The sequence below is a fragment of the Giraffa tippelskirchi genome, chromosome 2, assembly GCF_054371585.1.
Source record: "Giraffa tippelskirchi isolate mGirTip1 chromosome 2, T2T-mGirTip1v1.2.pri, whole genome shotgun sequence".
Lineage (NCBI taxonomy): Eukaryota > Metazoa > Chordata > Mammalia > Artiodactyla > Giraffidae > Giraffa > Giraffa tippelskirchi.
In genome coordinates, this window is record NC_137276.1 from 67,247,912 (window position 1) to 67,262,797 (window position 14,886).

Consider the following 14,886-nt stretch of genomic DNA (forward strand, 5'->3'; position numbering starts at 1 on the left):
AATGAAGACTATTACTAGCTTCATTGTACCTTGGATGTAATGACATATAGCTAAGACAGTAAAGAACTTTTGGGTCCCAACTCTACTGCTCCTCATTTCCCTTCAAACCCAGGCTTCAGGGTTGCATTGAATTAATAAATGAATGAATGGATTTGCAGATGCTTCACAAGCATTGTTGACACTGTACAGATGGAAGCTATACCCAAAACCACACAGAAGTATTCTGATTATGCACATCACACAGACACACGGATATAGATACAGTCAGACCCCACAGTTTCCTATAGAGGTGCCTGACTTCTCAGTTTATACTGCTCACATCGAAAAAGCAAAAGAGTTCCAGAAAAACATCTACTTCTGCTTTATTGACTATACCAAAGCCTTTGACTGTGTGGATCACAACCAACTGTGGAAAATTCTTCAAGAAATTGGAATACCAGACCACCTGACCTGCCTCCTGCAGGTCAAGAAGCAACAGTTAGAACTGGACATGGAACAACAGACTGGGAGTTTTTGTTCCAAATCGGGAAAGGAGTACATCAAAGCTGTATATTGTCACCCTCCTTATTTAACATACATGCTGAGCACATCATGCAAAATGCCAGGTTGGATGAAGCACAAGTTGGAATCAAGATTTCCAGGAGAAATATCAATAATCTCAGATATGCAGATGACACCACCCTTATGGCAGAAACCGAAAAAGAGCTAAAGAGCCTCTTGATGAAAGTGAAAGAGGAGGGTGAAAAAGTTGGCTTAAAGTTCAACATTCAGAAAACTAAGACCATGGCATCCAGCCCCATCACTTCTTGGTGAAAAGATGGGGAAACAGTGGAAACAGTGACAGAGTTTATTTTGGGTGGCTCCAAAATCACTACAGATGGTGACTGTAGCCATGAAATTAAACGATGCTTGCTCCTTGGAAAGATAGTTATGACCAACCTAGACAGCATATTGAAAAGCAGAGACATTACTTTGCCAACAAAGGTCCGTCTGGTCAAAGCTATGATTTTTCCAGTAGTCATGTATGGATGTGAGAGTTGGACTATAAAAAAGCTGAGCACCGAAGAATTGATGCTTTTGAACTGTGATGTTGGAGAAGACTCTTGAGAGTCCTTTGGACTGCAAGGAGATCCAACCAGTCCATCCTAAATAGATGGGGAAACAGTGGAAACCATGACAGATTTATTTTTGGGGGCTTCAAAATCAAACCAGTCAATCCTAAAGGAAATCAGTCCTGAATATTCATTGGAAGGACTGATGCTGAAACTGAAGCTCCAATACTTTGGCCACCTGATGTGAAGTACTGACTCACTGGAAAAGACACTGATACTTAGAAAGATTGAAGGCAGGAGGAGGAAGGGATGACAGAGGATGCTGTCCTCTGTCTTGCTCCTCCGGAGCAAGCTCCAGGAGTTTGTGATGGACAGGGAAGCCTGGTGTGCTGCAGTACATGGGGTTGCAGAGTCGGACACAACTGAGCAACTAAACTGAACTTCAGTCAGGCCCTGGATTTTTCTTCCCATTGATAGTCAATAAGCACAGTTGACAGATCATGGAAGGCAGAATGGGGTAGTTACTAAACTCCAGGACTTTGGAGTCTAAACCAGGTTCAAATCCCATCTTAAGCATTGTGTGAGGGTTCTCAAGAGTATATATACATATACATAATTAGACAGAGATTGAGATTGTTGGGTAAATCCCAAGTCTGCAGGAAAGGCAGGTGAGCTAGAGATTCCCACTGTAGTTGATGTTGCAGTTTTGAATTCAAGGGTGTCTAGAAACAGAATTCCTTTTTCCTAGGGGATCAAAGTCTTTTAAGACCTTCAACTGATTGGATGAAGCCCTTACTCGTATGCGGGGCACTCCACTTTACTCAGTCTATTGACATAAATATTAATCTCTTCTGAAATGGACTGATTGTGCCCTCCACCAGATTCATATGTTGAAACCCTAATCCCAGTGTGATGGTATTAGGAGGTAGGCCTCTGGGAGGTCATTAGATCCTGAGGGTAGAGGCTTCTTGAATGGGACTAGAAGAGACCAGAGAGTTAGCTCACTCTTCTTCCACCCTGCAAGGACACAGGGAGAAGATGGTGATCTGCAAACTGGAAGAGGATTCTCACCAGAACCCAACCATTCTGACCCACCCAGTCTCAGAATCCCAGCCTCCAGAAGTGTGAGAAATAAATTCTGCTGCTTACAACCCACCCAATCTCTGGGTAGTATTCTGTTACAGCATGTTGAAAGGACTAAGACATCATCTAAAAAATATTTTTCCAATGACTTCTAGATTGGTGTTTGACCAAACAGCTGAACACGGTAGCCTCACCAAGCTCACACATAAAATGAGCCATCTCAGGCACTTACTGGACTGTGACTTGTGCCTCAGTGATGACATCTATATCATAGAAGTGTTGGGAGGGTCAGATAAGGTGCACACCTGAGCACTTAGCACAGTGCCTGGCTCATGGTCAGTGTGGTCAGGTCTGGGTGGGACCCCTGGGAGTGGTGTATGGCAGAGGTGGGGGGTGGATTCAGACTGCTGATATGAGTGGAAGTGGCAGCTGATCCACCTTTCCAACCAAATACTTGCATTCTGCCAGGTCACAGAGAAGCTTGGAGCAGAGACCCGTTCTCATTCCCGAGGACCACAGAACCACAGGTGTCAGCTGCCTCTCTCTAGATGACCTGACCCTGAACAGATCTGGCTGGGCTTGGCTAAGGTATGGTACTCAGTTGTTTAGTCAAAGGCCAGTCTAGATGTTTTGGGGAAGGTATTTAGTCCATTCAGGGTCACTTTCAAGCTCCTTCCTGAGGGCAGTGATGCCAATGCACTAGCTAAAGGGCCAGCTCCAGTGACCTGTCTCTGTGTCTCTTTTCACCCTAGGGGAAGGATCAGGCCATCAGATACATTCATCCAAGAAAGGATCTCCAGGAGACCCTCAGCAGAAAGTTCATCTTGGATGACAAAGGTGAGCCTGAAAACACACAGCTTATAGCAAACACACATGTAAAAGGGAAATATTTCCCTCAGAATTAAAATCTCAAATCTAGACAGGTTCCCACGTTTCCATTATCCAGTCATTTTCAGCCACTGACATTTCCCTAAAATGCATGAGATAAAATTTGAAATTAAGAAAGAATGACTTTTTAAAAATCGTACTGATCTCAAAAATATCCATCACAGGTTTGATGGAAAGTTTATGGGAATACACATCTGCTGCCTCCAAGACGATGGACTACATGCATATTCTGGAAAAGGAGGACATTGGCCCAAGGTGAGGGTGAATACAGAAGGCTCCCATTCCCACACCCTATGCATGTCTGTGACAGGAACAGATGCAGATGGTAGAGATGTGAGACTCTATCCTGTACCTTCTCTTTAGTCGTCTGTGAAGAGGAATCACGGAAAGGCTAGAGTGTCAATGACCTTCTACTATAAATCCCAAGTTCAAGAATCACATTATGGGACTTCACAAGATTAAAAATCTACCTTTCAAAGCAGGGGACATGAGTTCGATCCCTGATTGAGGAACTAAGATCCCACATACTGTGGGGCAACTAGGCCTACGTGCCTCAATGAAACATCCCGAATGCCATAGTGAAGACCCCACATCCTGCAACTAAGACCTGATGTAGGCAAATAAATAAATATTAAAAAAAAAGAAAAAAAGAACCACGTGAGGGAACTTCTCTGGCAGTCTGGTGGCTAAGACTTTGCCTTCAAATGCAGAGGTTGTGGGTTCAATCCCTGATCCGGGAACTAAGATCCCACATGCCTCATGGCCAAAAAACTAAAATATAAAGCAGAAGCAATATTGTAACAAATTCAAAACTACTTTAAAAAAGGTACACATCAAAAAAAGAATCTTAAAAAAAAAAAAGAATCGCATGAAAACACACCTTCTCTTCTTCCCACAACAGGAAGTGAAACAGCTCAGGGGCAAGGTAACCTATGTATGTAAATGAACAACTAAATGTGAAGGGACACCTAGAGGACCAGAGCACAGCCAGGACCCCTTGCTGACTCTTGTTTGTCCAGATCTGGAGTCTAGTTCAGTGGTCCCAATTTAACAGATGGATGTTTCAACCAAAGCTTCAGAGAATCCCTTTGTTGATTAAGAGCAAATGTTTTCAGAAGAGATCAGCATTCCTGTTCATCTCCTAGTGTCAGAGCCATTCCTTCCTCTCTGTAGCCCCAGCACTGATTGTCCTTCCCTTTCCCTGGTTCATTTCCACTTCCAGTCCAGAGCAGAGGATTTCCTTCCAGAGAGCATCAGCCACACCACCAAACATTGACTGATCGCTGCTTGGTGTCCAGCACTGTTCTCAAAGTTGGGGCCCCACAACTCTGTTTCTGCCCTTGCAGAGGTGGCATTCTTGGCCTTTACACCTTCCATTTCCCCATGTAAATCAGTGGCTCACTAACCTTGGCCTCCAGCTGGGACCTGACCCAGGAGCTCCAGGCCAGCTGGTCAGTCTGTGTGGCCCAACTCAGTAGGACCCTATCAAACCTGTCTCACCCTCCTTTTCCCCCCTCCACCTTTTACATCCCTATTCCTGCCAATTACACCACTATTTGCCTGGTCACCCTAGCCCAAAACTTCAGTAACAACAGAAATGGATCACATCAACTGAGTGCTGAATACGTTTCAGACTCATTTTTGTTGTTGCTCAGTCACTCAGTTGTATCTGACTCTTTGTGACCCCATGGACTACAGCACGCCAGGCTCCCCTGTCCTTCACTATCTCCCTGAGTTCGCTCAAACTCACGTCCATTGAGTCGATAATGCCATCCAACCATCTTATCCTCTGTTTTCCCCTTCTCCTCCTGCCCTCAATCTTTCCTAGCATCAGGGTCTTTTCCAGTGAATTGGCTCTTCACATCAGATGACCAAAGTATTAGAGCTTCAGCTTCAGCATCAGTCCTTCAAATGAATATTCAGGACTGATTTCCTTTAGGATGGACTGGTTTTATCTCCTTGCTGTCCAAGGGACTCTCAAGAGTCTTCTCCAACACCACAGTTCAAAAGCATCAATTCTCCGGTGCTCAGCCTTCTCTATGGTCTCGCATCCATGCACAACTACTGGAAAAACCATTGCTTTGTCTAGACAGACCTTTGTCAACACAGTGATGTCTCTGCTTTTTAATATGCTGTCTAGGTTTGGCTTTCCTGGTGGCTCAGCTGGTAAAGAATCGGCCTGTCAATTCAGGAGATGCAAGAAGACGCAGACTCGATCCGTGGGTTGGGAAGATCCCTTGGAGAAGGAAATAGCAATCCACTCCAGTATTCTTGCTTGGAAAACTTCATGGACAGAGGAGCCTGGTGGGCTACAGTCCATGGAGTCACAAAGAGTCGGACATGACTGAGTATGCAGGCTCAGGTTTGTCATAGCTTTCCATCCAAGGAGGAAACATCTTTAATTTCATGACTGCAGTCACCATCCACTGTGATTTTGGAGCCCAAGAAAATAAAGTTTGTCACTGTTTCTATTGTTTCCCCATCTATTTGACATGAAGTCATGGGACCAGATGCCATGATCTTAGTTTTTTGAATGTTGAGATTTAAGCCAGCTCTTTCACTCTCCTCTTTCGCTTTCATGAAGAGGATCTTTAGTTCTTCACTTTCTGCCATAAGGATGGTGTCATCTGCATAGCTGAGGTTATTGATATTTCTCCTGGCAATCTTGATTCCAGATTGTGCTTTATCTAGCCCTGTATTTCATGATGTACTCTGCATATGAGTTAAATAAGCAAGGTGACAATATATAGCCTTGACATACTGTAAGATGGTCTGGCCATGCAAAGGCTTTAGCATAATCAATGAAGCAGAAGTAGATGTGTTTCAGGAATTCCCTTGCTTTCTCCATGATCCAACAAATGTTGGCTATTTCATCTCTGGTTCTTCTGCCTCTAAACCCAGCTTATACATCTGGAAGTTCTCAGTTCATGTACTATTAAAGCCTAGCTTGAAGGATTTTGAGAATTACCTTGCTAGCATGAGAAATGAGCACAGTTGTGCGGTAGTTTGAACATTCCATGGCATTGCCTTTGTTTGGGATTGGAATGAAAACTGATCTTTTCCAGTCCTGTGGCCACTGCTGAATTTTCCAGATTTGCTGTCATGTTGAGTGCACCATTTTCACAGCATCATCTTTAGGATTTGAAATAGCTCAGCTGGGATTCCATCACCTCCACTAGCTTAGTTCATGGTAATGCTTTCTAAGGCCCACTTGACTTCACACCCCAGGATATCTGGCTCTAGGTGAGTGACCACACCATCGTGGTTATCTGGGTCATTAAGACTTTTTGTTGCATAGTTTTTCAGTGTATTCCTGCCACCTCTTCTTAATCTCTTCTGCTTCAGTTAGATCTTTGTCATTTTTACTCTTTATTGTGCCCATCTTTGCATGAAATATTCACTTAATATCTCCAATTTTCTTGAAGAGATCTCTAGTCTTTCCCATTCTGTTGTTTTCTTCTATTTCTTTGCATTGTTCATTTAAGAAGCCCTTCTTATCTCTCCTTGCTATTCTCTGGAATTCTGCATTTAGTTGAGTATATCTTTCCCTTTCTCCTTTGCCTTTCACTTCTCTTTTTCCTCGGTTATTTGTAAAGCCTCCTCAGACAACCGCTTTGCCTTCTTGCATTTCTTTATCTTGGGGATGGTTTTAGTCATTGCCTCCTGTACAATGTTACGAACTTCCATCCATAGCTCTTCAGGCACTTTGTCTATCAGATCTAATCCTTTGAATCTATTTGTCACTTCCACTGAATAATCATAAGGGATTTGATTTAGGTCACACATGAATGGCCTAGTAGTTTTCCCTTTATTGTTTAGTCATTAAGTCGTGTCTGACTCTTGTAGGACCCCATAGACAATAGCCCCTCAGGTTCTTCTGTCCATGGAATTTTCTAGGCAAGAATACTTCAGTGGGCTGCCATTTACTCTCCAGGGGATCTTGTCAACCCAGGGATCAAACTCAGGTCTCCTGAATTAGCAGTCATATTTTTTTACCACTGAGCCACCTGAGAAGCCCAGTGATTTTCCCTACTTTCTTCAATTTAATCCTGAATTTTGCAACAAGGAGTTCATGGTCTGAGTCACAGTCAGCTCCTGTATAGAGCTTCTCCGTCTTCATCTGCAAAGAATATAATCAATCTGATTTTGGTATTGACTATTTGGTGATGTCCATGTGTAGAGTCATGTTTTGTGTTGTTGGAAGAGGGTGTTTGCTATCACCTCCTGGGGCTCAAGAATTCCAAGACCCACTCCCTTTCTTATTTAAAATGCCACCTGTCTTGTTGTGCTTGTGGGCAGGCACAGAATCCGGGCAGTGTCCATGCAGGTCAGAAGCAGGATCAGAGGCCTGATCTCCTGCTTCTGAAGCCTGAACAAGACTTCCTCCATTTTAGTTTCCACAAGTGGGTGCTTGTGTGCTCACTCGCGTCCAAATCTTTGCACCCCCATGGACTGGAGCCCGCCAAGCTCCTCTGTTCATGGGATTCTCTAGGCAAGAATACTGGAGTGGGTTGTCATGCCCCTCTTCAGGGGATCTTCCCGACCTAGGAATTAAACCCCCATCTGCTGCCTCTCCTGCATTGGCAGTCGGATTCTTTACCACTGAGCCACCTGGGAAGTCCCTTTAATTTCCCTAACAGCGTCCTAATCATTGTAATCCCTGGAACCTGTTACCTTACTCGGCAAAGGGAAATTAAGGTTGCAGATGGAATTAATACATAATCAGATGATCTTACAATCGGGCATGGCCTAGGTTATCCAGGTGGGACCAGTGTAATCACAAGCATCCTTTAAAAATGGAAGCCAGACAAAAAGGTCAGAGTGATGTGGTCTGAGAAGGATTCAGTGCACCTTTGCTAGCTGTGAAGCTGGGATTAGGGGCCACAAGTCAAGGAACGCAGAAACTGGAAAAGGTGAGGAAGCAGATTCTCTTCTAGAATCTCCAGAAAGGAACGCAGCCCCGTCAACACCTTAGGTTTAAGCCCAGTGAGGCCCATGTCAGACTTTCAACCTATAGAACTGTAAAATGATATGTTTGTGTCGTTTTAGGCCAGCAAGTTTTTGGTAATTTGTTATAGCAGTCATCAAGTATGGCTAATTTGTTACAGTTTGCAAGTATGGCTAATTTGTTACAGTTTGACTTAGAAAACTAAAACACCTTGTATTTTATCTGTTGCCTCGGCGGCAGGCCAAGTCTACACTTCTCACTGGAAACTGAGGTCCTTCGTGGGCCACCCAGCAGCCTCAGCCTATTTTTCCAGCTTCATGTCTGTACTGGTGTTTCTCATTTTCCTCTCTGGGCACTCGGTGTTAAGACTGACCCACCCTTCCTTTCCCACTCTCCCCAACGAGTGATGCCACACTCTCCCTTCTGCCACTGCAACCTACCCGTCCCTCCCTTCAGGGCTCAGCTCTCACCCCACCTCCTCTAGGTGACCCTCATCCTCAGCTGCCGTACGCAAACCCTCACTTGGATGCGGACACTCCTGCCTAAAGCTCTGACTGTTTCAGAGATGAGGACGATGGTTTTTCCCACTGGTGCTGCATTGTCAGTCCTAGAGGGCTGCCTCCTTCCCAGGCTGGGCATCTGGTTCCTCCAAGTGCTTCTTAGGAGGAGAAAATAGGCTCTGAGAGGGCAAGCGATGCCCCCCAACGCCTCCTGACTTTCACTCCACCGGTCTTTCCACTTGTGTTTGCGGCCTCCAGGCCCTCAGTAGACATGTGTTGCGTATGATGCTTTGATTTCTCAGCCCAGCTGGATCAGTTGCCTACCTCCAGAAATGTGTGTGGGGTTGCAATGTGGGGGCTTCGAGGCTGGCTCTTAATGTTTTAATGCAAAAATAATTCAGCAAGAGGCAAAGTGATAAGTAAGAAGTGATTTATTAGAATAGAATGCTTGTGAGGCTGATAAGAGGGTGGCAGGCAAAGGGAGCGCTGAACCCTGAGAACTTAGTGGGTCACAGTTTTATAATCAAAGGAAAAGTGGGGAGGGGGAGAAGATCTGCTTCCATCATCAGCTCCTCCTCCACACCGGATAAGGAAGTTTTCTTGTCCCTACTTGGTCAGACTAGGAATACTGAGGTGCAGTGGAAATGAGCAAAAAGGTGGTAACATATACTAAATGTGGTAAATCATCTCAGGTGTCAATATAACATCTTTTCCTTATATTTTTGTTTTTAGCGTGCACAGAGGAGCATGTCCCAGGAATCATTATCTTACAAGCTCGCTGGGCAGGATGTGGGTCCCATTCCACTATTGCTTTACTTGGGAGGAGGCCTATCTCATACTTCTGTTGCATGCTTTTTGGCTAAGCAAGTCTGCTTGGTTTTGTGGTTAAGCAGACCTGTAAGCGAATGACTAGTCATTCACTTACAGGGGTCTCCCATACTTTTTTCTTACAATCCCCTAGTGGGATGACCTATTTAATCACCTATTTTGTCCCGTTACTCTGTTCCTATCAGGACCAGTTTTTGAGCCAACTCTACAAAATCACAGAAGATTTGTAGGAGCAGAACGATGTTTGTCTCCTAGCCCAGCAGAGTAAAATGGAGTATGCATGTGTCCTGTCCCCGCTTTCCTTTACAGTGTGAATGAGGTGTGCTGAGGGAACTTCACTGATGCAGGAGGGATCTCTGATTCTTTAGTGAGCCCCGAGGCACTGTGCTAAACACAGAAATGAAGCGAGTGTTAAATTGACTTGGGCGACATCAGTGCTCTGCTCTGAGCCTTGGTTTCCTCATCTGTATATAAGGAATGTGTGCCATCGTGCTCATCCTCACTGGTTGGTCAGAAAAGTGCAAATTATGATAACAGCAAGATACCATTTTCACCCAGCAGGTAAACAAAGCGCTGTAAAAAGTGATTTCTAATGTTAGAGGGAAATTGATACATTTGTGCATAATTTGTGGGAATATGAATTGCTACAGTCCTTGGGGAGAAGAGTGTTACAATAGATTCAAATGAAAAATATGCATTCCATCAGCAGTCAGGAGAGAGGGCACCCCTGGGAGTATTGTTCAAAAGCATATAGAGGGTGGGCTCCTCAGGTGCTGGTAGTATTCTATTTCTTGACCTGGGTTCTGGTCACACTGTGTTGTATTGGTGAGAATTCATTTATGAACAACTGTACATTTATGGCACACTTTCTGGTATGTTATATTCTGATAAAGTGTTATATGCTTGTCCTTTGATCCAGTAATGCCAGTTTTAGAAATCTATCCTACAAAACTAAAAGCACCAATATATATCAAATGTAAGGATTCACTCACAGGCATGTCGATTTGCAGTGACATAAAATCTGAAAATAACCTGACTGTTCTTAGGAAATAGATGAATAAACAATGTGTAAACACACTGTGGAACCAGAAGTAGATTATTCAGAAAGTTATATCAATCTGTATTGAGGTGCAGAAAGGTTTACGATAGATAAAACATTAAATCAGGCTGGGGGAAGCAGGTTGCAGAGTAAGATGTATAATATGATTCTGTTTTTGTGAAAGAAGAGAAGGAACCCATGTACATGTTCATATCTTTGAATATGTGTATTTGAGGATAGATGAAGGTGTAGAAGGGGGCCCACCACACTGCTAACCTAGATTCCCTCCCTTGCAAGGTTGGAAGAGAGATTTTTATATATCTATATGTTTGTTTTTACAAGCATATTATATTTTTAAAATTAGAAACCTTCATAAACCAAGAAAAAGGAAGATACATGTTCCAGGAAAGAGTGGCTGCACACAGGGAGAGTAGAGGGGAGTCCAGGGCTGGGAGTGAAGCGTCTGAGCCAGGAAGGCAGTCAGTGCAGGCCGGAGCCAGAGGAAGGGAGGGCTCCTGGAGGGAGGTCTTTGATGGGAAAAGGACGAATAGATAACTATGATGGTGGATTGACAGCCAGAATATGTTGACAGGGCAATCCTGAGGGTGTAGGAGCAGTTAGAAACTCTAAGAACATAAATCTGTAGAAGAGGCTTCCCTGGTGGTGCAGTGGTTAAGACTCCATGTTTCTAGTACAGGGGACATGGGCTCAATCTCTAGCTGGGGAACTAAGGTCTCACATGCTGTGTGGTGCAGCCAAAAAAAAAAAAATCTGTGCAAGAAAAGAATATAATCGTAGTATATATTCTTAATTTTGCAGTGGGTGATATTTATGCAATCATTGTAATGTAAATACAGCTTATCATTAACTTCAGAATCCTACAAAGATACAAGAATTTGATTATAATAGAGTAAAATGTACACATAATAGGATGTGTGTTTATCAACACTGCCAATGTATAAATGAAAATATAGATGATTTGTGAGGTTGAGGAAAGTTAAGTTAAAGTTAATCATCCACTTAGTGGATGATTAAGAAATTGAACAATAGAAGAAAAAACAAAGAAATGGAACAATATATACAAGTATAAACAAATATATTTGTTATTTACATAAGTATACCTACATATTTATATATAAATTCACTACATATATTCTATATGGCACATGTATAGTTTAACCAAAAACAATTTTAGTGTTGGAGCTATATTGAAAGAGATGACAAGGGGCAGTAAGTTGTTGAGATATATATCCTTTACCATCATTGGAAAAAGTCAATATAGTGTTTTAAATTGATAAATCAAGAAGTAGTGACATGAGCATATTATTACACTTAACTAGGTAGCAGCAAAACACAGCTAAACAAGTTCCCTCCTGAGAGTGTTTAGGGGAAGGTGGGGGTAGGAAAAGACAGTACTAGAAACTACTCCTTTTCATCTTAAATTCCTTGAAGCTATTTTTTTCAATCAAGGTTATTTCTTAAGTTGATTTTTTTAATATTTAAAATAAAAGTGTTTTTTTTTTAAAGGAAATGAATGTGATAATTGAGTGTAAGCAACCATCAACAAATTCTAACTTGGGGACAAGTGAATTAAAAAAATCAAGAACTACATCTCAGTGGTAACCAGTATCTTAAGAGTGGATGACATTGCTGTGGGGAACCTGGAGAGAATGACACTAGGTCAGAATGCTCAGGATCATATATTTAGGTGATTTTAAAAGCCCTTAAAGGAAACTCAAGAAGTTGCTAGCAAGGTAGAGTAGGGGAAGGCAGTGTTGTGGAAGGATGAGGAAAGAGCCTTTTCAAGGAAAGGCCATGCTACCTAGAGGTCAGGAAATGCGTACGTGTATGTGTAGTGAACAAACTTAAATCCTTATTTGAAACATCTAATCTTTCTCGATGTGTAAAAGTACACAAGTGTTGAAAGTAGACAGTTAAAGTAGCACCTTCTAAGAATTCTGTTAATTCATAGGATTGGTTGTATCTGGGGAGTGGAATTGTGTTTGTTTGTTTGTTTTTTTTAATAAATTTATTTATTTTGGTTGGGGGCTAATTACTTTACAATATTGTAGTGGTTTTTGCCATACATTGACATGAATCAGCCATGGGTTTACATGTGTTCCCCTTCCTGGACCCCCCACCCACCTCCCTCCCCATCCCATCCCTCTGGGTCATCCCATTGCCCCGGCCCTGAGCCCTTGTCTCATGCATCGAACATGGAATGGTGTTCTGTTTCACATATGATAATATGCATGTTTCAACGCTATTCTCCCAGAACGTCCCACCCTCACCTTCTCCCCCAGACTCCATAAGACTGTTCTATGCATCTGTGTCTCTTTTTCTGTCTCGCATATAGGGTTATCGTTACCATCTTTCAAATTCCATATATATGCATTAGTATACTGTATTGGTGTTTTTCTTTCTGGCTTACTTCACTCTGTATAATAATGGGAGTGGAATTGTTAAACTTGCGTCTTGGAGAGTCAGCTGACTGTTCAGCAGGTGGTGTGGGATGGGGGAGGAGACAGGGAAGGAAGTGCAGAGAGAAAGCTTCTCTCTGTGCCCATCACGCTTTGGACAAGTTCAGATGGTCTAACCATTGTTCCATCTGTGCTTTCTAGTTAATATTGCTGTGTGTTAAAAAAAAAAATAAGCAAGTCCTAATGCCCAGAGTATATTAAATGTAAAAGTATAAAATAATCCCTTAATATATGTGCTTTTGTTTGTTTTTAGGAAGGGCTATGTGTTCTGGGAGTGTATGTTAATACACCTCTTGGCGCTAGATACAGTTCTATATTCCAGTCACTGAAATTCTGAGGGAGGGTAAGAGGAAGGGTGAAGGGCAGGACTCCGTATCTAGAAGATAGTTATAGGTCTGTGTGTGCATTTTTGTAAAGTACCTCTGTTTATTGTGGCCAAGGTTCATTCTTTTATTTTGCAACATTTATGCTTTTTTAGGGGCTTCCCTGGTGGCTCAGACAATAAAGAATCTGCCTGCAGTGCAGGAGACCCGGGTTAAATCCCTGGGTTAGAAAGATCCCCAGGAGAAGGGAATGGCTACCCATTCCAGTATTCTTGGCTGGGAAATCCCATGGCAAGGAGGGGAACCTGGGGGGCTACAGTTCATGGGGTTGCAAACAGTCAGACATGGTTGAATGACTAACACTTTTGCTTCTCATGCTTGTTACAGGGCTTCCCAGGTGGTGATAATGGTAAAGAATCCACCTGCCAATGCAGGAGACACAGGAGATGTGAGTTGCATTTGATCGCTGAGTTGGACATGTCTGAGCATGACACAGCACGATGCTTTTTAGATGTCCTGAGGTTACAAGGTATGATAAAACATGGATGAATTAACCAATTTGTAAATATCTTTGTTATAATTGATTAAAAAAAAATATTTTGGGCATGGTTGCTGAGGAATGTACATCAGGACTTGCTCCTTAGGTTGGCCACAGAAGTATAACAGGAGGGATGTGTGTGGATGTGTTTATGTTTATATTTTAATGATACCCATCGATGTATACGCATCTCTTGGCTGTACTATAGGAATACATTGTTAAATGATTCAATGGAAATATACCTCCTTGCTAATACTTTAATAGCTTATATCAGATAAAAAATCCTCTTAGAAGCATTATACTTTGTATACTCTTTACTATATTCATTTTTAATTGAACATTAAGGGAATGTAGTATTTTAATCATAACTCTGCCAATATCTTTATCTAGAGGCCTGTTGCCGTATTTGTCTTTTCTGAAATTTTTGTTTGCCAAGAAAGGCAGGATTACATTTTTTTTGTTTCCCTCCAAATTGAGTTGGTGTGTATTCTTAGTTATCAAAATACGGCTTTGGGACCCTGAAATGGTAAATATTCATGCCCTGTTAAAAAGCATGGTACATAACTGTATGATCTTAATTATGTAAAAATGGATGCTTAGTTGTATGAATACATAAACGGATCTAGAAGGACATAAATACATAAATGGACCTAGAAGGACATATCAAAAGGTAAGCTGCTTGTGATTATGGATGATTTTGTGATTTGTTTTTGCTTCTTGTGTTTTTTGATTTCCTGTTACGTACATGCTAACTTTTAAGAAATATTAATGTTGTTAAAAGGGTTTAAATGGGGGAGGGTCACAAATGAATGAATGAGAACTGAAAAGTTCCTGTTGGGCTGATCAGCATGGAGGTCTCTGGACTTCTGGCCAGTGACTAAGTCCTCCATATTCCGTGTGTACAGTGTACATCCCTTGGTATATTGGACCATATGCACTGTATTTGCTGTGTTGGTGTCTTGGACTGCCTTACTACAGAAATATGAGGGAAGGAGTACATTTTTCTCATACGGAGTTCCAGGTGGCATGTAACTCTAATCCCCTCCAAAGGAAGAGTGTTAATGGCAGGTCCAAGTTACAAACGTGTCTCCAGTCTATAATTAGGGCATTTCCCTAGGGAAGAGATGCTCTACAAACAGAGAAATGATGGCATCCCCACAAGCAGGCACTTGTTCTTTTTGAGCAGAATGTCACCAGAATATACCCT

At 42.4% G+C, this 14,886-nt stretch overlaps 1 long non-coding RNA gene across 1 annotated transcript in view; it reads left to right on the forward strand.

The window, feature by feature from the left end:
- Window positions 1-13,687, forward strand: part of LOC145537764 (uncharacterized) — a 29,424-nt gene extending 15,737 nt beyond the window's left edge. Inside the window, exons 2-6 of the long non-coding RNA XR_014076416.1 lie at window positions 2,077-2,219; window positions 2,604-2,723; window positions 2,888-2,972; window positions 3,188-3,278; window positions 13,529-13,687. This is a non-coding gene — a long non-coding RNA (uncharacterized LOC145537764). The remainder of the gene's footprint in view (window positions 1-2,076; window positions 2,220-2,603; window positions 2,724-2,887; window positions 2,973-3,187; window positions 3,279-13,528) is intronic.
- Window positions 13,688-14,886: the final 1,199 nt, after the last annotated feature.